General features: G+C 37.3%; 1 long non-coding RNA gene across 1 annotated transcript in view; it reads left to right on the top strand.

Moving 5' to 3' along the window:
• The window catches only part of LOC111263381 (uncharacterized), a 118081-nt gene extending 99698 nt beyond the window's left edge, over positions 1–18383 (top strand). The window contains exons 6-7 of the long non-coding RNA XR_015312261.1: positions 16924–17116; positions 18058–18383. This is a non-coding gene — a long non-coding RNA (uncharacterized LOC111263381). The remainder of the gene's footprint in view (positions 1–16923; positions 17117–18057) is intronic.
• The last annotated feature ends 7777 nt before the right edge of the window (positions 18384–26160 follow it).

Genomic DNA, 26160 nt, shown 5'->3' on the forward strand with positions numbered 1-26160 from the left:
CAAAAGTCGTACAGTGACTTGTTGATTTATTAACGGTTGACAGTGGAATAGTGACATACGTCGCTAGACGGCGCCCAAGGATCACTCAGGCGGACACTCTAGAGTAACCATTCCCCTAAACATTTCCCTCCTCCAGTGAATTACAATAAATAATGTTAGAGAATCTGTATAATACACAATATTTCCAATAAGTAAAAAGCAGCAATAGAAAAGATTGCTCACTGATTTAGCTAGCTAACGTCACGAATGCAAGAACTGAATAATCAATTTTATTTTCTCTCACGATATTTCACTAGTGAATTTAAAGAAAGCCTTGTGCTGGCATTTATATGTACGAATTTCTATGAATTCTTCTATTCATTGTTTCGTATTATCGCTGATATTATCATGATACATTACTTTTTCCTTCGTGTCGATTTAAATATTTTATTATAGTATTAATATACAAATATGTTTGTTTTGTTTTCTCGTTTCTAATTTTCGGCTTCTACCCTTACGTGATCTTGATTGGTATATATTGCCTTCTTTTTCGATGGCTTTTTGAACCGGCCATACTCGGCAGTCCATTTGGCAGGTTCTTTCTTTGCTAGTGGAAGTGGATGTATGTACGGCACATGCGTCATCCTCTTGCAGTAACGGTTTGCGACCTACAATCCTTTCGTCGGTTGGGCCGTTATTGTGCGTCAACTAGAGATCCTTCGATAAGTGCGCAATATTTTAGGCTCCGTTTTATGATTTATTGCTTATTGTAAAAATGTTGTTTTTGAATTTAAGATGTGCGGTCATCTTCGTACTGTGGATGTTCTGGTTGAGCATCTCGGAGTGCACTCGCCGCCATGTTATACCACCACAAATAACTCTGCTGTACTAGTGTGTGGAGCACTAATCTTAGTGTTTTGTGAGCTTTACGAACATACAGCCCGATGTGAGGATCTGTTTCGTAACGTTCAAGCTTTGTGTATGTACCTAGTCCGTGTTTGATCCTGTCGCCGTTTGTTGAACCGATGTATCCTCCTATAAGTGCATCATTCTATCTCTCCGCACTCCGCTCACGTGATGCATCATTGGTTTGACCGGCCCTACTGGTTCTTTAATGGCTTAATGCTGTTGCAGCGACATGTTCTGTGGACACAAAAATTTCCAATTATTTTGCTTCCCAATCTTTCTAAAATGCGTTCCGTTCCGCTAGAAAGTAGCGCGTTGCGTTTCAAAAAAGTTCTCGATCACGTTTTGAGCCTTCGATCCGTGTCGAAGGTAGGGCCAAAAAGGCGATTGCCCACTAAATGAAACAGAAAAAAATCAATCGGCACAAAGTCCGGAGAAAACAGAGAAAAAGACGTTCGAAGTTTAAAAGGACTGTGTTTACAATATTTGGTTCTTTCTATCCATTCTTCAACCTGGTGCCCTAGTTTATACGGTCTCACTGCCGTCTGCTGGTTGTTCTGTCAGTGAGGGCAAAACTCTGCTCGCGTACCTCTGAGCCAACTCTGTAAATTGGCAAGCTGAAGCTATCTCATCAAATGACTGGTCGTTGTATCTTTGGCATTTTGATTTACGAATGTTTTTTCAATCCCATCGTTTTCGATCGCCCTTGCCTGAATATTTTTCCAGGTTCATTGACATAGATTCTACGGGTCTTCCTGTTCTTTGACCTTGAACTATAGCGTTCGCACCTAGTACAATGACCTTCTGATAAAAAAGGTTTATAAAGCCCATCATATGCCGGTCAAACTTTCTTCAGTGCGAGCCCTGTTAATTAATGTGTACTTGAAACTTTTTTTTTTTAAATTAAACTCTAGCTTTACATTCTATCATTAATGGTAATGAAAAGGATTAGATTCGGGGTAAAAAGAAGTTAGGCGACAACTTAGATTTGATGTCTTATTTTATTTAGATCGCTTCCGCAGTTGGACAACAACTACTTTTACGCATATAGTCAATCTGTCACATTCTCTTCCATGGCACTGTCTCTAAATCGTGCAAGTCCACCTGCCTTCCCTGTTGCTGTCATTCAATACGTTTAATGCAGCACGCTCTATCCAGTGCAACTGGCCACTCATGCACCTTTACTGGTTCATCAATCTGAACTCTTGTCGAAGTTTTCTCAAAACGACAAGAATAAGCTAAATGAAAATGTCTATGACCCGTAAGTAGAATCCAAAGAAACTGGGTAGCCATCTGTGGAAAACCAAGTACAAGCTGTTTGTCGAGATAATGATAAAGGACCAGTTGCATTGCATAAGACCTTTTACACCATAATTATTGTATTGCAATATCGTCACAATAATTAGTTATGGCAAAAGTGTTTACACCCTTTTTTATACAACAATCCTATTTGCATACTTCAGACTTCCTCTAATTTATGTTTTGAGTTGAGTGGCTTGTTGTCAACATGGGTAATTTCAAACACGTTTGCGTAGCCGTCGGGAAACCCAACCATAATATGCTTTAAGATTGACTTTCCCTATGTGGACTCAACACGACCAACCTTAATTGCTTGGCTTCTTAGAAAGAAGTCTGATTTGAATTAATCAATAGAGATCGGTCTACTCCAAAGACATTCTTCAATGTTAATTTGCAGTAAAATTGAATGACTTAATAAGGTAAACCTGCCTACTTTCAAGCTCGTCGACAACTTTCTGCCAAAGGTAGTCCAGTGTTTTTTATCGATCGAAACTTCTGAAAACTGAATGGATTAGGTAACAAAAAACTAACATCGTAGAATGCTCATCAAACCTCGAAAAAAAATCAACCAGTTAGAGGCCTCGAGGTATTCTCTTTTGTTTTTGAATGGAAGAATGACCTTTGCATCTCTTAGTTTAGTTGGAATAGAGCATATATCAGTAGATAAATTAATTATACTGGCAAAAGAATGAGCAAATGCGGATACATTATCTGTTAAAGGCTGCTTGGAACCTTAGCATTCTTGCAATCCCATCCAGTTATTGCGTTTTCAAGAACTATCTGAACCTTAAGTACACGGATTTAATTTAGTCGGAATGACGTTTGGGTCGTCCGGCAGATCGATGTTATTTCTAGTCGAATGTCAACATGACTGTCGAGGGAAGCAACGTTGGTATAGACAATGGTTGAGAAATGCCTGCTGAGTACGTCGGTTAGAACCTTAAGAGTCTGGAGCTGACGTCCGGAGCCTGAATCGAGCATACGATTTTTCTAATACATTTCTGTGGTTTAGAAAGATCGTCTTTTAATATCATGATTTGGCGCTTGTGAAACATATCTCTAACAAGCCGCAGGGCTATTCTGTATCATAGGAACCTACTGTAGGAGTTGTCTTAAACTGCTGCGTTCCTATTATTTGATGCAATCTGCTGTTGGAAGAATATGCGACAGAGTACGTATGCTAACCCCATTCTTGTCGCCGAAGACTAAATTCCAGTCAGTATTTTGTATTAGATATATAAACAGATGAAGCAGAGTCGGAATTGGCTCTTTAGGATACTACAGTAAAACTAAGCTAGCAAGCAAAACTTCTGACAAAACTGATGAAAAATTGAGGAAGAAGAAATATTAGCGTCTACTTCTGATGTTTCTTTGTCAAATAGCGATTCAGTTGAAGCTCTTCCAACAAAGACAAGTAGTGCTTAAAAAAACTTGCTAGCTGTGAAGTATTACCCTAATCATAGCACTACTCTTCAGCATTATAATAGTGGTCAGAGCTTTAGAATAGGTGTCAACCAAACCGCAGAGACCACTTGTCAACTCTGCCAACCGCCTTTTCGACCACACGCGCGACCATAATGCTAAGTATTCTCTTCACGGCCTTTACACGAATCGTGTTGGCTACTTCGCTTTCTCTATCTTCTGCTCTGTTCTTCTCAACTACTTGAGTCCATCTTGCACTAGAATCAGGGCTGAAGCTCGATCACCCAGTCCGTTGATTTTAGGGCACAGGTGTTTCAAAGTATTGCTCATCTCCATTGGGACGGCCTCACTTAAATTGCTACCTGACGAAGATAAACGAAGACTCCAATTCTGCCGCTGTATCCTCCTTTCTTCGTAATTTTTCGCTAGCCTTAGTAAAGAATTTGCTTGCTAACGTGGCCTCACGAGCAGTAAAAGTTATAGATGCTGTCAGTTTTTTAAAGTTCCACAGTTGATACGGCACAGTGTACAATACGAAGCAGCTAAAATGTTCCTAGCGTTTTAAGTCCGGTATTTCAGCCAAGTGGTACTATTTTAGATGGCTGCCTATTGTGGTACCAGATGGGTTCGAACCTACACCGACGCGTATCCTTCATTTTATCATGCAACACATAACTCGCTGTGCTATCGCGGACAAGTTGCGCAAACAATGCAACTTCGTTTAGTCACTGAAGTACGTTCAAACCAAGCAATTTACCCATACTATATTTTTATATATACACTTTTACTCAACGGTAATAGAGACGTCTCGGTAGCAAAGCAAAATGTTCAGTTTCAGCATCCCCAGATATAACATAGCTATACATTCAGTTATATGCAGCGGTTCACAAGGGTTAACCGCATAGACAATGACTATTGATTTTATTTTTAAAGGTTAAAAATAATTCACAATATCATGGAAGCACGAGGCTGGCAGACAGCGCGTTCGAAGTTTTGAGCTTTTGCTGGTATAGCACTCGAGCAACGGAACGACAGAAAACACCTAAATTCTACCGATACGTACCTGTTAACTGCCATTTCGGGATGTTGATCTTTTTGCTTGCGGTTTAAACAAAGCTAAACTGTTTCCTTATGTCCGGTACTAATTAATAAATTAGGAACATAAACCCCAAAGTCAGGTATTTTGAAGTTAATGTAACGGATTCACCATACTTATACTCGAAATACTGTCTACTTTTCATATTCTATTATATATATTGTTATATTATATAATTAAGCTTTATCTACGTTCCATCCTATATTATTATTGACAAATACCGAAGACAACACCGAAGAGATTCTATGAGTGAAAATATGAGGTAAAAAAAGAACTGATTTTATTAAAAATTTGATACAACGCTCTGGTTAAGCCACTGCACTTCGCCAATCCGTGATAAAATAAAATTGGTGAAATCTTCTCTACTATAACGGAGGTAAATACGGAAATACCAAGAACGTGAAGTAGGAAAAAAATGTTGTATAGGGACATTGTTGAAGCATAAAGATATCTTTATTGTCTCAACAATATTATATATAAAAAAATTATTATATATGTTATTTTCGATAACAAGTAGAATAGAAAAATTATTTCGCAGCAATTAAATATTTAGAGTTAGCACTGTTTACTTAAATAAAAGTAATTTGAGCAACCAAGCAGGTATGTTCTTAGCAAAGCTTTTTTTCTATCTTAGGTATTTAATTCGTTAAATATTTAACCTTGTAAAAAGCGTTTTAGGCCATTTTTGTTCTGCAGAACAAATGCAGAACAGTTATTTAATACGCAACCGAGTGATTTAACAGACTAATTGCGGGAAACTTTGTAACTGTACTGTAATTAAAACAACTGCCTTTTGCTCTTTGTCTTCTAATTTGGCTACTAAGAGATTATTGCATAATGTAATGTAGCAGTCTCTAACCTTGCGTTATACTGCTTTGAGAAAGAGTGTGCTGCTTTAGTGTTACATATGAATAGTTCTCCGTTCGAGCATTTTGTTAGGAAAAAAAGTTGTGTTGTTTGTATCATTCATATTTTGCAGTCAAGAACTGCTGAAAAAGCTAGTTATACAAATTGTATTTAACTTCCTCAAGAAAAATATTAGTCCAGGAGTGATAGTAATCTGGCTTCTATAGTGAGTGAAAATATATGGATTCTGCTTATTTCGGGTTCTTTAATAATGTCCTGATTCTCTACCATCTACCTAATATATTTCAAACTATGAATTTTGGTGAGCTTCTTTACCTTTTGTGTTGTTGATCTTAGCTTACCATTCATTTAGAAAGGTACATTTTTGATACACGCGCTATTTTTCATTTTGCTACGGTCAAACAGCTGCCGAAGCAGCTCAGGATATTTGTACCGTGCATAACGAGGCTTCTCAGAGGAATGCTCTAAAAGGTTTACCGAGTTAAAAGATAAGATCTTAGATTTGGAGGATAGATCCCATCAAAACGACCATGTGAGGTCGATGAAAATATCGGATAGCAGAGAGCTTGTTAGTTGACCGAACAATAAGCCACTAATCCTGATTATCGAGCATTTTAAATGTACAGAATTTGACTGAAAATTAAAGGTCTGGATGGCTCATAGATTTGGTGAAGTGCATATGAAAGCACGGATTCTTATTTTTTTTCCAACATTTCGATCGGAATTCGGCAACCCATAACCGCAACGAAAGATTTCTACAGAGAATTGTTATATGTGATAAAAAGTGGTGACCGAAGTAGTGCAACCATGTCGATATGGGGTAAGAACAGAATCAATAGCTCTGGCAGATGCGCCAGAGCCTCGAGTTAAACTAGATATCCATCCCAAACCGACCATGACTTGCATTTGGCAGGAGTCGGAGGGCCTTATATACTGCAAATGCTAGAAAGGAGTCATATAGTCAGCAACGATTTTACGCAGTTCAATTGCACCGACTGAAGGAGGCTATCTAATAGGAAAGATTTTATAAATAAGGCAAGACTATCTTTCTCTACGAGAATGCTAGAGTACGTATAAGAAAATCATTAAGGCCGCTCCGCAAGAACTTCAGTGGCAAGTCCTTTTTCACTCGCCGTATTCTTCAAACTTCGCATTAAAAAATATCTCACTGTGTTAAACTCCTAATAGTACAAAAAGGTCTTAAAGATTAGTTGGATGAGCTCTTCAGCACATTACCTGGAAATTTCTGGCGAGAAAAAATGGTTAAAAGTGGAAAAAGGTTGCCGAGAGTGGCTGCGACCACATAATATACTAACTTGCTAGAATTCAAATGAAGCGTTGCCTTTCTTGTTAAATAAATAATCGGCATTAATTATGTAACAAGTAAATATTTTTCCTGTAATAATTTTGTGGGAGCGGTCTTTATATAAAGCGTGCATGGCGACTACTTCGTCGGTATAAAATGATTGCGCATTGAACAAAAAGCACTGCCATTGTCAATTTCTGGGAGATCTTGTCGAACATAGTCTAATTACTTTCGAACCCAACTGTATAAACCAATAGGCTTAATGACCTGCTATGGTATCAGGTAATCCCAATATTACTATAAACCTGTTTCGTCCTGCCATTTTGATGTATTTAATGCTTTTGCTTTATAGCGCTAAGTACAGTATCTTAAAATAAATTAGTTTCTCTAATCCAAAGTGAATCGTGACTGCCCATCGACAGGGCTTCCTTTTTCATTTTCTGGTGATTCGAAAGCCCGAATGTGTTTTTTATTAAGTGGTCTTGCTTTCTTATGTCTATGCCGTGAATTTCGGAAGGCTGAGAACCAGTCTATTCACAGTCCTAGTCACAGTTTCAAGTAGTCAATGTGTAAATATTACACATTGAGTATTGGGTTCAAGAACTTTGTCTTTTTTCTTTATTAAGAGGATATCTAGTGAACTCCTGAAACAGAAAACTACATTACTTGGTACGTAATCTCAGTCTTTCAGTTTTTGTGCTATTCACTTTTGAAAAGTGCTATAACTGTTTTATTTTTATTACGACAGTAAACACGTCACCGTTATATCATAGTGAGGATAGAGTATTTGTGCTGAGGAGAACCGTACAGACATAGCTTTGTATTAAACTTACATCAACGATATTTTCTTTAAGCGACGAACTAATATATCTTTAAGGTTTCAATTTTTTGTTTTTCCCTTTTTCAATGTAATATTATTAACATATTTTGAATAGTATCTAACTATTGAGAAGGTGCAATTATATAATTAACGATATAATATATATATATATATATATAACAATATAACGATAAAATACATGCCTGCAAAAATCATTCTCAGTGCTGACCTGTTGAGTCGACACACCTTAGAGGAAAACATATATTTACTAGATATACGTGACAGCAAACAGCGTGAATACAATCAAGTTTTAGACTCACTGATAAAATAGGTGGAGGAAGAGGCAGTCCAGGACTTAAAAATTTATAAGATATATCAAGTAACAATATAAAAACTGTCAAATGCTATGGAGTACGGTCAGCCAAGCAAACTAAAGGGCGTATCAGTAGAAAATCTAATTCAGTGAAGTACGCGCGATTAAATAATCGATGACAAGCGTGTGGCCTATAAGGGTTCAGCAGTAGTCGTTCTGTCAAAGCTCGGAGTAGAATTCTTGTTACATGCACACAAATCACATCTAATGTGTTATCCCGTTTAAGGCGCCATATTCTGGCCAAAAGTTAAGAATAATATTAAAGACTGGGCAAATCGTTATAGAGCTCGCTAAATATACAAGACGCCGAGTTAACCCACTCACAAATAAAATACAGAGGCTATGACAAATAATACACCAAGACATTTTCATACGGGAAAGTGAAAACTAGTTGGTTACTGTAGATGAGAACAATGTTTATTTCGGGCTGGACAATTTGGGGAGAAACGCAACAATAAGCCAAATAATGAAAGAAACTGTAGAAGATATGATAGGCCGAGGGAAATTCACTTGACTCAGAATATATGGTAAAGGAGTTAAAAAAATCTATTCAAAGAATTTTTAAAAATGAAAATATCTGTTCGAGCTGGCTCGCCACACATATCGCAGCATGGCCATTATCATTATTTGAATGGCAAGGTTGAAAGCGCTGTTAAAATTGCTAGAAGGATAGTGAAAGGGCTAGGTCAAACAAAGTATATTTGAATATGGCTCCATTAGTATGGCGAGTCGCCGAGCAAATAGATGGCCTCTTGTCACCGAAAAAATATCGGCGCACGTTAGCCACATTATTATTGGCCAGCGAGCAAACTTAGCAAATCCTAGGCAAGCGACAAGGTTACCGCAAGATGTAACGAACCATGCAAAAGTGCGTGACAATGGCACGAGGGAGCTCAGTATTAGAGTAGTGGGACAATAGATTAGCGTACAGGCTGTGAAAACAATGAGCCGATGGAGATCAGGTCAAAAGCAAACAAAATTTGCACAGGTAATAGGAAAAGGATAATCAGAAAGAGAACACATCTCATTATAATTTCTACTTCATTCGACAAAACTACCAAGTAAATAATTCGCAATCGTTGTATCCAAAAATCGTACCCCTTCAATAGCACTAATCCATTGAAGAGCCAGTAGAGACGGTTAATCCAACGATGTATCAAGCGAGTGAATTACAGCTAGATATAACAATGCGCTCATTGCGAGGTTACATTGGTTTAATAGATGGCAATATGGGCCCAGACATGGTCAAAAATATATAAAACACAACACAAAAATCACAAAACAGATCGACTTATGCAGGCCGGTTCCTCTCAAAATGTACAGAATACTCATATCATAACCCTGCATTCTTGAACAGCACAGCCATATGTGACAGCGAACATAGCTGTGACCATAAGGTTCAGATACCTATCCAGCCAAAGAACGTTTGCTTATCTTAAATTCAAAAACCATGCCTCTACGACAAACATTTAAGCGCAGAGCAGGGTTTAAATTACTTCGGTGTTGGGTATATGAATGACTTATTTCCGAAGTACCTGTCGTAAATTAATCAATCAAGATGCAACTATTGTGTTGTCAATATCAAATATTTTAACACATAATATTTTAATTCTTATAAGTAGTTTTTGTCCATGGGAGCCACAAGGAGAATTTATCTCAATGGCAGTTGAAAATGACATTTATGGGATATTATATTGCGCGTGTTGAATTACGCGGATACATACCAGACGGTTTCATTGACGAACAAATCAGGCATCCACAGAGGAAATCCATTCGTAAACTTACTGAAGAATACGTTTTGGTTTAAATCGCTTAACCTCGAGGCTATATGGCATCTGAATAGACGAACAAAGTGAAGAAAGGTGTGGGGCTCTATAAACCGAGCCTAAAAACTTTTCATTCATAGTTCTTGAAAGCTTTTCAAATAGCCAAAAAATCTGAACTCTAGGTTTGTTATGCAGCAAGATCACATTAATCCGTCTTTCGTCTACAGTCGCCGTTTCATTGTACTAAAATCCCACCGAAATCTCTAAAGTGCCTAGGTAAAGGTAGTCCGCGGTTTGACCATCCTTTTTTTGCTCTGAAGACTACCGTAAAACAGCACCAATTCATCCTCGTCTGGTCCTTACGAGATCTTTAGGTTTAGTGCATTGAAACCAGTTTTGAAGAACGCTGCGTAATGCTCATTTCTTCTCATACTAAAACACAGCCTCCGTCATTTCAGCTAAACCTCTTTAACGAAGAAATAGCAAACGATACGCAATTTGGTGCCATGCTTTACCTGCACAGGAAGCTGCTGCTAATGAACTCAGTCAAAATTAGAACAATGCAGAAAACGGTGAACAGTCCAAAAAAGCACCTAGGGAGTTAATTTACAAACTAGAAGGATAAATAAAACGTATAGGCTAAGCCATTGGAAGATTTTTGAGGTATATAATCGGATAGCAACAATAATCCTGTTACAATAATAATAATAATACTAAATGACACTTTATATAACTACTTATACACGTAGTGCATATAGATTAGTGTCACGGATATCATGAAGTGTGCCACAACGATTCGTAATGCTATTTTCAGTGCTTAATGGTATAAAGAGATGATTTTGTATTCAAATGGATAAAAGCTACCTGGCAGCAGTATTTCCTTCAGATTTATTTTAGAATCCCACAACGGAGTAAATAACAGAACATATCACGGGCTGTAGGACTGTTATAGTGTAATGTTTATCCACTTTAGGAACACATGAAATCGTCTAGAATCAAAACTAGAAGACAAATATTACGTTTCATATTGAAGGCTAATCGTCTTCTTAATGCTTAATTACAATAACGAATACAAAACACCAAACGTCCCTATTTTGCTAACTAATTTAATTTTTGATATTATACCTAGCCTAATGTACTGTTGCAATTACGCTGTCTCACCTAACCCGTTATCCTTGCACAATTATTTGATCAGCCTGTGCTATTATGTTTGCCTGGAGTTTAGTTAACTCTTGACTTGTCTCGCTTATATTTTTACATTATGATTACGGAACTTTTTTAGTACTGGTTGACTGACTTTCTTTCCGGAACGCATGCTTAGTGGGTGGGTCGACTTCTAGTAGAAATAGCCATTTATCGAGTCGGCTAACCTAGTGATTCTGTTTCTTAAATGTGCTTAATAGTAAAATTGTTTTTTTCTTTTTTATAAGAAATAATTACATATAAGAAATAAATACATAAATTAATATTGATTCTACTTTCAGAACGTCGGCTGAAGGCTTTTTCATATTTTTTATTTTTTTTTTATATTAAGGAGTTCTACCAGTTATTCCTCTATATGTGGATTACTTCTGGGATGTTAACAAAACTAAAGCATTTATCTTATTTTAATTCTCTTTTTGTTAATAGACACTTACGTATATCGTATTGAATGAAGACACGAATATCTGTTGCCTCGATTGGTATTGATTCTATTCCAGGAACGTCACCAAACGCGAGGATAGTTAATATTTTATTATTTTATTCTGCTAATATTATTCTTAACATTTTGGGTTTTTCTTTGGAAATCGATATTCTTTTCAAAAAAATCAATACTCTAAACTTGCCGCTTCAACCGTCCAATTGACATTCGCTTCAAATTCGCTCAAATAACCACTTAAAACGCATTTTCATCCCACTGTTCCACACACAGGCGATACAAGCGATTGCGATGGATTTTAGTAATTTTCCATATAAATTTTAAGTATAAATATATACGTTACATTTTTGTTCAATTCGTCGAGATTTATTGTTGTTTTTTTATTATGTATTATAACACATTGTTGAATTTTCACTTTTTAAAAGGCATCTTTGACCCGAAAGTTGAGATTTATTTAGATATATGAATATGTATTACATCTGTATTGACTTATTGAAAGCTTCGTTGAAAGAATTTGGTTGGTATTTAGAAATAGAACCCCTATATAGAGTTTTATGTGAAAAATGTTCATCCCAGTGTCATCTAAGCAAAAAGCTACCAGATACCAGAATATCAATTTTAGCAATATACATACATAGCTTGTCACGATCTATCGATCGGTACAAAGAACTGGCATTAATAGAGTGGTAATTTATCAAAGGAGTCTTTTTGATATTTGAGTCTCTCTCTTAAAAAAACATTCCGAGATTACATTTGGAAGGTTGTTCAACTAGAATATTCATCATCAGGGGATACAATTTTCCAGTTAACACTTCTTAAAAAAATCGCTCAAAAAGGCACTCAAGAATAGCTTGAAACGCATCTTCACCCCACTGTCACGTTGGTGTGATAAGGGTACCCCCCCCCCCTCGGAATGTGTTTTTGACTCTTTTCACATCAAAATATTCACTTTAAATATAAGGATTTATACCGTGTTTGGATTGTTGAAATTTACCGATTGACGTCAGGAAAAATCCTTACACAGAACGCCATGTTGAAAGCATTTTCAACCTGAAAACTAGGATTTGGGTATATAGACATGAAACGCTTTTTGATTCAGCTGGGCGAGAATCTTCAACTGGTTTAGCAATTACCCCCCTTCCCCCTACCGACGCACGTAAACATTCAGCTCCAACTTTGTCAGTTGAAATAACCTTCCCATAAAAATGTAGTCCACTTTAACTCCTACAATCTTGTCGTAGACACATAGGAAAGATTGCTGCAAAAAAATACCTAAAGTAAACAAAAATAATAAAAAAGAATAATTTTCCGAAATGAACATGTACACAAAAGAACATGCTCTATAGGATGAAAAAAGCAAACTCCTTCCGAGAAAAATACACTCATCGAATCGGCTATGTCTGTTTGAGCAGCTTTTCAGGAAGTGGACAGTTTAGCTAATCCGCTAAAGATCAGTCAGATTACTCAAAGTGGTCTATTTCGGTCAGGCAGACAAGCAAGCGCACACAGAACTTCAGTAATATATAAACTAAACTAATCCGTAAGCTTTGCTTCTCGCCTGTCTTGTCGTTAATTTATCCGTTTTGTTTATATTATTGCTGCCCCAGCATAAAATATAAAAATATCATCAACGGTTTTCCGTGTTCTACATCCGGTACTTCGGATACTAGCCATTACACTGACTGCTATCCCATTGCAATTACCTCGGTTCACATAGCCCGTTAAGCATCTGTAATTATTTCATTAGCCTCTTCTAATATATAATCAAAGGTGTTTACACAACTCTGGATTTCTCTTTCGTGATATGTTGGCTTTTGGCTCATTCCTGCAATATAGTTACGGGTCTCTTTCATTGTTAAGTGATTAACTCCGTTTAAAAAAGACACGTGAATACGATGGGTCTTTGGCCTATCTTTGAGGGCAGTATACGACTATTGTTCACGCAACATAATATTTAGAAAAATATACGTTTGTACATTTGATAATATACATCAGCGCAAATTATGACGATATCCGCCTTGGTGTTTCAAAATTGCAGTACGGCGTTGTTTTCAAACATTAAAAATAAAAAAAAAAAGGTCCCGGCCTTGGTTTACGATTAAACAAATGAACATTCTACGGAGGAAAACGAATTTCGATTTCTAGAGGCAAATGTGTTTGTCCAATAGGCTCCATCCTTCGGGCAAACCTTTTCAGGAAGTAATTTAACCGACCATAAAAAAGCCAGTCCAGTACGTCCACGCCAAGCAGCCAATTTCAGTGGGATCCGCTTCCAAAGACCTATGATAGTTAAGTAGTTAGATAAATAAAAAAAAAGTAAGGTCATTTCTTCTAAATAATCGTAGAAATTACTTGCGAACTGATATGACTTTAGAATACCTTGAGGTAGCAAAGACCAAATTGATAAGCCATCTATGCACATAGCAGATGCAGGACCTGTTGAAAAAGTCGTAATGGATCATTATTTGTATTGTGCCTTGTAAAGGATTTGTAATATCTAATAAACGGGGATTTAGAAATTGAATTTACGTAACGACCAACTGAAATCGCCATTGATTTTTCTAAATAAATAAAATAAAGTCTTATAGTAATATATTATTTTCCCCTACGCGATAAAAGAAACTTTTATTATTTTAAAAAATATTTCGATACTAAGAACCCTGTTTTGCCAAAAGCCTGCATGAATAGCATAAACCTTGATTACGGAGCGCTGAGCAATGTTGTCCGGGTCATTCTATGTTTCCAGCTGTACGTCAGATACGAGCCTAGACCACCTAGTGTCCTCATGATTATCGGGCAAAGACGTTACTCACAAAGCTATCACGGTGTCCAGGTCAATGGAAGGAATTTCTAAACGAGTTGGACAACGATGTATAAAATAAGGCATACAAAATCGTTGTAGGCAAAGTAGATGTTGTCAATTCGTGAACTAAGTCTGACGTTGCAGCTAAAATAATTAGAAAATTCTTTCCTGTAAGCAAGAAAGTGCTTCTGCGGTACCGCAGGTAATCTTAGGCCAGACTCTGCCGATTTCTGGACTTAAGATAACAAATGCCCCGAAATTCGGTTTTTGACCGAAAAAATTCGATAGGTTTGGGTTGTATCCCGCCGCAACTAGCTGAAGAACTTATTAAATATAATTTGATATTTTTTGTAGAGGTAGTTGACAAGATACGCACGACATCACCAGGTGGTGTTTACTAAGTCGTGAAAAAACGCTAGCCTCACCCTATTGAACAGACACAGACCAATTCCCTTCAAAATATACAATGTGGTGAACAACACTGTGGAAGAAAATTAGCACCAACCAACACACTGCTGAAGAAAGATAAGGTAAAACTTCTTATTTTTTGCACACCAATGCGGATTCATAAAATATTGTTTTAAAACGGATGCCACTAGGACTACCCTGGTCATGTACTGAGAAAAGATGAACAAGACGAAATGGACTAAAGGTATCTGCACACTTGTGGCTTTCGATATACGAAACGCTTTTAACTTTATGCCATAAGAAATTATCAACAATGGTTTGGGGAAAGAGGTAGAGTCGTGCCTACATAAAATAATCACGAAGTATTTTAGCGAAAAACGTATTACCCACGGTGATGAAGCATTTCAGTCGTCAGGGTCGGCCTTGGACCTCTTTGCTGTAAACGTACGATAACATTCTTGAACAGAACTACTTCACTACGGTCAAAATAGTCGCCTTTGCCAGTGATGTGGCAGCAGTAACAGTGGGGAGGAACAGTAGAGACATGCAGGCTACCATAAATGTCACATGTCATAGTCACAATGGAGTCAAAGATTGACAATTACTAACTTGAACTAGAGCCAAAGACAACAGAGATAGAAATCCTGAACTGCAGAAGGCAGGTTGGTACCATCAGCACCAAACTGGGTGATTACGCCACTCAATTGAGCAATAAAATAAAACATCTCAAAATGGTGATCGATTGCGTGCTGATTGGTATGACACATGTAAATTACACCATGAACAAGGTTGTTGAAACTATCAGCAACCTAGCGGTACCAATTCCGAACGTAAACGGACCTAAGACTGTGTGATAGACATCATCGCTCTCTACGGTACCCCTGTCTGAAAAGAATCTCCGATGAGAAAAACAAACATCAACGAGTTACAAATGACACAGCAAAGTTGCCGTTAGAGTAAGTTGAGTTTTAGAACTTTTATGATGGTCTACCAGAACCTGCAAATTCAAGAAAGCATCCTAAAATTTTTTTAACAGAAGGATAAAGAAGTCTGATTTTTCATGCTAGCGACATGACAGGAATGACAGCAATCAGCTCAGGGGAGCACTACAACAATCACAAGAAAACTCATCAAAAATATTGGTAACTGGTATACGAGAAATCACGAACAGACTATTTTTTACGTGACGCAGACGTTTAGTAGTGGCGAGTTTTTGGCAGCTACAAGGCCAGAATAAGCAAAGCTGAAAGCGACCTCTGCGCTTTGTACTACTCAGGCTACGTGGATTATGTGGAACACACAATCAGGGAGTGTGAAGAGTTCGGTGCCGAGAAAAGGAAAATCGGGCGAAAGGAGTTGAACCTCACGCTAGTTGGCTAGAGTAACCGAAATGTGCATAAAACATTTCTGCCACTGCATTGACTTAAAAAAAAATGTTGTCCAAGTAATTCTAGTAACAAAAAAAAAAAGGCAAATATCTTGGAGAGTGAGAAGGAAGTTGGCAGAACAATTTCTTATCTAGTTGCGTCATAATCAATGTTTATGTAACGTATCAGTTTTTTTTGTAAATAAGAATGATTAATTTGGATATTTTTAACAAACGAAATGTATTTAAAGGTAACAAAAGAGTTTTTGTCAGCCTTGCGCTAGCAGAAATTAATTTTTTTCTTAACCAATATTTCGTTTTGTTTCCAATAGAAAGCAGTGAAATTTTAATATAATGATTCTCGCATCAATCAACACCTTTTCTTACAGTTCACCGTACTCAAGACATTGAAGAAAAAAATTTTAAACTAATTCGAAAAATTATTTTTATAGCTGTGCATTCCACACTGATCCTGATACCATGGTACGATAAGTGATGCCACTAAGTCATTAAGACAATGAATCAAATCGCAATGTCCTTGTTAGTCGATTTCTAAAAACCTTATTTCGAATTAGCAGATGTCGTAGCGCGTAAACACATTTTATTTTGATAAACCTTGAACTACAAAGGCTCGATTATACTATATGTTAAAACGGTCACCTCTGAAATAAGTCATATGCTCACCTATTTTCTAGGAACGCCCAGCATCCTGCTTCATTGCTGTGTATTTTTTTGGACCATATGTCTTTAGCTCGTATGTAGTTGCATAAGGAAGTACCGATAATGGCATTTGTTTTCTCAACTTGAATAACTCCTGATAACTATCTGCCATCATTGAGACTGTAATGCAATTGTGTGCATATTTACTTTCAGGGTAAAAGATCGGCCAGAGAAAAGGACGGAAACTCTGTGAGATAGATCTCGTTACATACTCGGCAGCGGAAAAGACAGTCACCAAATTTTTACCTTATCTCCGTAACATGTTCTCTTCAATCCGGCCTCCACTAGTTTTTCCATCTCTCGCGCCACTTCGTTGCAGCTTTTCCTAACGATGATCGTGTCAATGGTCTGTCCGCTAGTTAGCGTTTCACACGATGCTCTAATGTAGGATCCTTGGCTAAGCATCAACTCGCACGTATTTCCATCGCATTTTGCATGCTTACCCCTTACCGCTCCCATCTTGCCTGTAACCCGTCTAATTAGTAACAAGTCTTACCATCTCCCTTTAGTTGTGTCTCGTCACCTATTCAGAAGATCATGTATCTTTCTTATCCTCTATCCTAAATATTTATTGCCCGACCCCGAAATGAGCTCAATGAAATTCTCCTCTACAGGAATACCTCAAGCCCACCTTCTTCCCTTAAGTAACGTGAACATTTACACTTATATACAACATATAATAAGTGTAAATATATACCTTTATGGTCCTTTAGGGGGTTTGTATTTCATCCACGGCACCTAATATGGCAGTTATATTATTTTGTCGTTTTATGGTTATGAAACGTTAATAATATTTATATTCTTTTGAATGCGTAATATAATTTTTTATAATCTTTTTCCTTTCTAGTAAGCGTAAAAAATATTTCAGCCATCCGTTTCTCCTTTTTATTTTGTTGATACCTACTTAATAGCCGTCTTGGCTGGCGATTGCCTATGATGAGCACTCTCATTCTAAGATGACGCGCCCTAGCTACCTACTCTGAGCGACCGCGCAGTCCCTGCGGCAATTCAGTGGATTTATCCAGCTCACGACTGTTTCCTCCTTACACTACACGAATTTTATTGGTTACCGTTGAGGTCCACTCGCTTAGAATCACTGCAGTGACCGGCGGTGCGATTTACTTTTGTTAGAGTCAGATACAAAGAGCCTGATTAATACCCCAAGCTGGCTATGAGTTCTACAGTTGACGCGATACTTTTATTAAATTTGCAACGTTGAGTATATAGAGACCATATAGCTACGCGTCGAGCGCTAGTTGCTAGTCTATATTTTTGTTGCGGTTGCAGATTTCAACTGCGATAGGTATCCGACTGTACACGAGTAGAAAGCAACCGTGAGGCTCTTGTAGAATGTGATGCCCTTGAACGTTAGTTAGAGATAATTGATAAGGAAGATGTGAAACTTGATGGTGCGAAGAAATGCCAGAGCTTTCCAACGAAGCAGGAAAGGATAGTAGATCAAGTCAGCTGAAAACGAAAGCGGTTCTCACAAGATCAAGTCAAGATCAAGGCAAGAAAAAAGTGCCAATAAAATGGGCGATGAAGATGGTGCATTTTTTTGAGGAACATACGTTGGAAGATGTTTAATAAAAACTTGCGGAATCAATAAGTAATTAATGTCGTCAACTTAATCGTGATAATCATTAGCTTAAAATATTTTGTTCGTCTGTATCTAGAACGCCTCGCAAAGCCTTGCATGATCATAGATAGCCTGACATGGGAGTACATAAGCAACTTTTCTTCAACTTTCAATGCATGTTTTATTTTTACCTCTTCTAGTATACTGCTAAACATGATTTATTTTAAAATCCTTTTTTTTTTTTAACTTAGCTTCTAAAGTGCTAACGCAAGCGTCCTATCATAACTGATTTATTAATACTTGACAGCGAATGATGACACTGAACCTAAATGAGGCAGTCTGCGGCATTTCTCGTCTTTCGCCCGTTATACTGCAATGAGTGATATTACAGAATACGTATACAATACAGGTCAAATTTACAATAAATGAGCAGCAGTGAGAAAAAAAAAACGTTTTTTTTTTTATTTACAGTGCAGTCTACGGCGTGGTAGCATATACGAGAGCTGTGACTGAATTAACTGACTGACTAATTTCTCACAGTACAATATGGGTAAAATCATCTTTATTTTACTCATATTGTACAAAGTGGTGTATACAAAGTGGTTATAACATGATTTCACAAGATGGGCTTTTGATAGGCTAATCTTACTATCCGGCATCCTAAAAGCAAACGGTTAATTGTATGGAGAATGGTTACTTTTGGAATGCACAATCACCTAGGTTTTTTTCTATTAATTTCAAAAAAGTTGCCAAGAGAATGTTCATGTCTAACATTAGCTACTACTCAGCTCAGTAAACTCACGGGAAACCATATCTCCATCTTATGTGGTTCAGAAAATGGCTCTGAAAATTTTGCAAATATTTATACTTTTATAATGAAGTGGGGGCCACACTTATGAGAAACGCAGTTAGCTATAAAGATTCAAGCAAAACTTGAGGCTGTGCAAGATAAGAGTCTGTAAAATAAGATTTCAAAGTCGTGATGCTACCTTTGAACATTCAAAAGCATGAATTCTGAAAATAGGATTAGTATCAATAGTTATACTCAAGTTTTTATATACCAGTACACACTATAGCCAATATCATTTAAATGATACACAACGTGCGAAATAGTCCTAATAATGGCATACTTCGCCATAAATTACATAATTTTGTTGGTTTCCGCGCAGCATGCAATTAGATCAGTTCCCTGGACTACAAGTACATCTGTTGTCTTCTTTAATTAGTATGTATTTTCAGGTCACCAGCGTATACTTATATGTTTAATGGACGCACTTCCAAATTGAAGCTTAAAATTTGGACAACATATGATGAATTGAACATGATTTGCACAAAGTCTTTGCGGGTTTTCCAACAATGCCTTTGCGGAGGCTGCAGAAACTGTTGGAATTTTACCTTAAGTAACAATCGAATAGAGGCGACACCAATTTATAACTCTGAGACTCATATTGACGGTAGACATTTTTAGTATAAATAAGTTATGACCCAAATGCATAGAAAATAATTTATATAAACGCTGTGGAGAACATCGTTTTTAGCCAATGCCAAATCGTAAGCAACCTCCAGTAGGCAAGCACAGGTTGATTTCCTTCTGGTAGGCCCATGTTGATTCTGGATCAAGAATGGAGAGAAGTAGACCAATATATGGTCTGGGATGATGTTCTTCATAACAATACAAAACATAGACTCCTAAAAAATAGGACAGTAATTCTCGACAGGCAAACACTGTCTTTATTCGTAAAATACTGGAATTACAGTTCTTAAAAACTACGAGTTCGATTCCAAGACGCCTTGTAAAAATCATGAACAAGCTCCCTTTCTTCGGATAGGTTGTCAGGGGTAAGCCCCTCTTAATTTCTTTGGAGACTCCTTTATGTGCGAAGACGATATCATTAAGTCTTCTATCATCTTCGGTAGTACTAGCACTTTTCACTCAATGCCCGGCAGATTAAAATCGCTAGAAAGAATCATAAAAATTTATGTTTCACACAGTCCGTCCAAAAACACAGATAGTCATTCCATAAGATAAGTTATATCGGCGGTTATGCCAGTAAACAAGAAATAAGCACAAATTTGCTTGAAACACTCGGCTGTGCTAAAAAGGATATCGTTAGTAACAGATAGCAGTAGTAGTGCTAAGCTTCACAAGCTGCTGGCCTTTTTAAAGAGTAAATATTAATAGGAGCACATTTTATTGATTCGGTGCATTTGCTGGATTGCAATGTTGTAAAAATTCCATGATAGTGGCACGCACATTTATAGGTAGCACATTTACAAGCGTGTGATGAATCAGACGAGAGAATTTCAACCAGCCACATTTTGGGTAGGTGAACTATAAAATCTATTATACGTATATCGTTCGCTCAGATAGATTCATTAAATATTTTCTTGCAATCGATTGCGTACAGATCTACAATGGATGATGAATGTGCACTTTGTGAACTTCTAATGAGCTAATTACACGATTCCTGAAATAAGTCTGCATACGTTATACAGTAACGGTTTTGTCATGTGTAATGAATGATCACAGTAATGGACACAGCTTTTTGATGTAACTTTTTGTCAAAAATAAATTTTATTAAAGTCATTTGAATTTCGTACTACTGGATGATCGCCTGTGATATGTCTTTGTTTTGAAAAAATGAGCAAAGCTTCTATTATATACAAGGATTTCCATAAGAATCTGATGCAATCTCGATTTTTCCGATGAGCTTAAGTAAGTGGAGAAACTCACATGACGCAGATTCGAAACCAAGGTACTCTTTACGAATTTCCTCAACTTTTGGGAAATCGTTTATCATGGGACCGTACGGCCTGACTTTGCGGTCAACAAGGAGTACTACCAAGAAATTATACGAAACTGATGAAAGAGACCAGATTTGTAGCATAACACATCCTAAGTCCGTCATCTCGGTACGTTCATTAAAGTTAATACAGCTCTATTCTAAACGTGATGGTTCTTTTCCCGTAAGCTTATCGTCATAGGTATTTTGTCGCTTTTTCTTAGGTAGTTTTTTGATGTTTGCATAGCGTACCACAAGAGAGGCGAATCGACAAGAAACATTACTAATAGAAACATCACAGAATTTGGTATTTTTGAGAAATATCTCCCTTAAACCGTGTAACACACGATTCTTAAGCTCTTAGAAAAAAAAAAAAAAAGAAAAATCTTAAAGCTAAGAAAAAACTTACGCTGTCGATAACGTGTACTAGTTTCCATTAATTGTGTTTTTGTAGAGTATTATAATTCTCTGCGAAAAAAAATTAAATAAAGTGCGTCAAAAGTCGCTTCTCTCCAATGTCTCTAGAATACAAAATGAAATTGAGGTATTTTCATTTTCACGCTACCACAGCTTAAGGGGTTAGATTTGCACTATGCATAAAAAAACCGCATCCGACAAATGTGACCCCAAAGATAGCTTCTGTAACTCGATCAGATAATTTTAAATCACGGCGCTGTATGGTTCAGTATAACCAATAGTACTTCACGGAGACCGTGTTCCAGATTATGGGTTATTTTCGGGTTTTATATACATTGTCTATCACAGGTAAAAAGAGGGCAGTCAAACTAGAGGACCCGGGTCCACTCAGTGCCACCGCCATGCATCAAGATGAGCGAGCCTGAAAACCTAGTTCCAGGCAGATTGATGGTATCCATCAAGGCGTGGCGGCGTGTACTTATAGTATGTACGACAAGTATATATCTCGAACTACTTTGCCATATAGTTTAGATCAAAATTCGTATGCATTTCTGTTTCATACTTTTTGAAGGGAACGCCTATTTTTTTAACACCCCCAAAACGTACCACTTGAAGTAATTACTGTACCCATTTGCAGTAACAGGATATCTGCGCCTTTCTATACAAATTTGGCTTGGTGTGTTGCTTGCCATACTCGCTTTCTATAACTTTATTTTGAGAAAAAAGAGCTCGCTCTTCTTCCTTGCAAGTTTCTTAGGTTGTGCAGCGGTTCATACTTGATTCTTCCCAGAATGTAGCGTTTTTGACTCAACGGCTTACAGGTTCATGTGCTTGATAGATTTTAACGCTGCAAGAATTCTTTCTGAGGTTTAGCAGAACCATTACTGCTGAACATTGATAGACCACAATTAATTCAACGATTAGTTCATCTCGTATACTCTAACAAGTTAGAATTTCTATTCGAACGTCTTTTCCTTACTTACTTAATCGTGCTTGTTAGGATTGGTTAGCTTTTGCACTGGCAGGCTATTTTTTCACGTGTTCTGTTAGCGGACGTATGTTTATATTGTGATCACGTGTGTTTTATATTGCCAATTTTTGGTCGATTTATGCCTCTCTTTGAAGCATTTTGGGTTAGGGAAAGAGTCAACCTAATAGGTCCATAATTAGACTGATTCTTCCAGATATGTACTTCACAACTTTTCCTAGATTCAAGATGCGTCCGTTTAAGTCAGTTTGGGCAAGAGTCTAAAGTTTTTCAGAACATACCTTTCCAGTGTCTTGTGGTTAATGTGTATTGTACCCTTATTCATTACGCAGAGTAACGTTCAAATTTTTCGCAATAAGTATTGGTAAAGCTCGCAGTTCTTCTCAGCATGTAAGATGTGTACCGGTTATCTTTTCTGTATTAATACACCTCCTAATATTATGATATGAATGATAAAATATGATATTTTTTTTGGCTATCGAAGTATGTTAAGTGGGTGCCTTTGCACTTTTTTTTTCTTGAACCCTTGGTTGTTGCCTTTGCCAAGAGTAATCGTATTTTTGTGTGACCTCGCGTAAAGATTCCCCAAGTGGTGAGAATTTTGTCACGAAAAATACTATGTAACTAACACGCCCTAGGAAACTCATTACGCTTAACGTCTTTTGGTGCTGTTATTTCGCTAAAAATTTTTATTTTGTCGGGGTCTCCTTGAAGACAAACTTTACTGATCAGACACAACTTAACCTTCATTCCCAATTTCAGTTTAATTTTGTTGATACGCGACCCAGCTGTACATATTCACTGAAAAAAGGCTTATAAATTCCGTTTTTTCAACTAAGCGTTTTCAGTTATCCTTTTTATGTAAGCAAACTCCTAAAATCAGTTTTTTTGTATAACATCAAGGATTTGCTTTTTCTAGAAAGCCAACATGGGTGGGCCTTGCTGGACTTAACTGGGTTCTCTAGATCAGACCTATGAAACGGTATGGTAATCATACAACAACATGCAAAAAATATTAACTTCGTTAATTCGTTATGTTGTTCTTTACGTTTCTTATTTTTTCCTTTTTTCATTATTTTTACTTTCTGGCAATAATTTTCCCAGTGCTGAAATTTGAAACAGTGTGGCAGCTGCTAGTTATGTTTGGCAACACACTGCAAAGGATGCGCATTAGCGACCCAGTCCATGCCGCCTCCTTGTAAGTTCTGACGATGGTCTTCAACTGCCGGCAATAGTGTCTCGCTTTTTCTATACATTGTCGAGTCGCTCGTCACAATGGCGACGTTTTGAGGTTTTAAGCTTGTACCTGTCTTCTTAGATATCTTTCCAGGTCGATTTTGTTGATGTGAGTGATGATACCTGTCTGTAGGAGTCCAACGTATTGTATAATCACAAATCTAGGACTGTGTATTCCTTGACAAGGAATTCCAGGTGGTTCTTGTTCTGCTGTATTAGCATATCCCTTTCAATTTTTCACCCTATATGTTTCAAATTCATCTGAAAGTATGTGTTCGCTAATAATAGCGTTTCTACTTTCTCACCGTTAACTTGAAATATGATCACTATCTCGACCTACTTTTTTCTGGGCAGCACTATGATCAACCTCATCGTAATTGCTCGTGAGTGGTCGTTCATCTTCAACATGTATCCATCGTTTCATTCCAATTAAAAAGGCTTTGTTGATGCTGCGGAGGCCTTAAAAGGTTAATGCAGGCCCATGACGTTCTATGTAGGTTCTGTGTCGATAAGCGGCGAACGTTTTGTTTCTTCTTTATTTTTGGCAACCAGTATGACGTACAGTTTTTGCTTTAACTACTGTAATCGCAGCTTGCAAAATGATTACGTTTCTCATACTAATTGCATGATTAATTCATGGCGGGGTATTTTTGTGGAGTATGTGAAAATCTAAAATTTGAACACGACTTTATTACTTGCAGTTTGATTCATGTTTCTCGATTTCCTGACTCAATGCGTCCGAGATCCACTTTATTCCTAAACATTACTTTCTTGAAGTATAATATTTGTATCCCTATGAGAGTACCTTGTGATTCTAATGAGGCACAAAGTTTTTCGCCTCGTGGATCTGCTTCGTCATCAAGAGCAATGTTCGCTCCAAGGCTAGTCAGGAGCACACAACGAGCATCAGCGAACACCGATCTGACATGAGCTAGTTGTCCTTTAGCATTCAGCTTAAACACGTCATTGATCGGAGATTAATTTACTTAAACACCTAAAAAGCTTATTTAGTTTTCCCTGTGATTTTCTGCATAAACTGTCGCTCCCTGAATCTTTTTCTGTGTTATCGTTACTTTCCCTATGGTTTATTTTTAGTTTAACATACCCTGGCTGCACCATATTAATCTTCTAGATATCAATATCTAGAAAGTTTTGATTATTAGAAGATCAAGAGTTATATGATGACTGATTGATATATTGATGATTTACAATGCAGTGCAACATACGTCTTTGAGCGGCTTTAAATAAAAAGTATGCACATGCGGGCACTTTGAAATAATTATTTTTCGTAACAGTAAACCTGCATGAATTTTTGCGGTAAATAATTCTCAGAGAGATACCGCCAATCAGGTCAACCTTACGAGACGTTAGGTTTGGCTGAGAACAATAGAAATCCTTACAATGAAATCACCTAATGCGGTCATTGAAATTAACAGGTTGGCCGTCATATCAAATATCAGAACCGTTGAACTCAACGCAATATGTGAGTAAAATAACGAACAATATAAAGGACAAACTAGTCAAAAAGATATCTATGGCGATTGTGAAGAGTAAGCTCGATGAAGTATAAAAATGCGCAATTATGATATTGTTTAAGGCTAGGGGACCGAACCAAATAGCTTAGAGCTAAGTGCAGAAGTAGTTTATTTTACGAAGTCAATAACATTGACATAGAAACCGCAGAAAACAAGATGTGCGTAAGGCTGAGAGCAAGGTTTACAGTCCCTGAAAAGTTGGTGGTCATCAGTTTTGCACGTGAATTTTGTTGGAGCACTGTGGTACCTGCCTATGCTGCGCGCTTTCTATAAGCACGGAATGATCGCAAACAATGGTCAGAATTTTACTGATCTTTGTGAGATGAATGGTGAAATTGAGTAGGCCGTGTGCATAAGAAGCAACGATGAGTTTGACGGTAACGGAGTGTCATCCAAGAAATAACTTTCTTAATCATACGAGGCGCAGAAGTACCACGCGTGAAAAGCAAGATGTGAATCATTTTGGAAGATCACCTATGGCAAAGAGTACTGTGTACAACCGGAGACAAAAGAGCTTGAGGCGCTCACAGTAATCGGGAAACAGGATACTTGAATTGGAGCACTCCGCTGAATGGGGTCAGAAATGCGCTTACAATCCTTTGTACGTTGGCTTTTATATGCCCAAAAGTAGTTAGAGAAATAAAAGTATAATATTTGTACTAGTATTGTTTATTCTTAACGTGTCAGCGGCAATTATTCCCTTTGACGCTATCTCTACAATAAGGTTCTTAAAAGAATTAAAGCAATACAGGTAAAAAAAAGACGTACCCGGGTTATCGTTTTGCTTAGGTTGGCTTAATGAAGAATTGTTAGGTACCCTGGCGGCACTTTCAGTTCAGCTGAGCGTCTGGA

This window comes from Varroa jacobsoni, unplaced genomic scaffold, assembly GCF_002532875.2.
Source record: "Varroa jacobsoni isolate VJ856 unplaced genomic scaffold, vjacob_1.0 scaffold_759, whole genome shotgun sequence".
In the NCBI taxonomy this organism is placed as follows: Eukaryota; Metazoa; Arthropoda; class Arachnida; order Mesostigmata; family Varroidae; genus Varroa; species Varroa jacobsoni.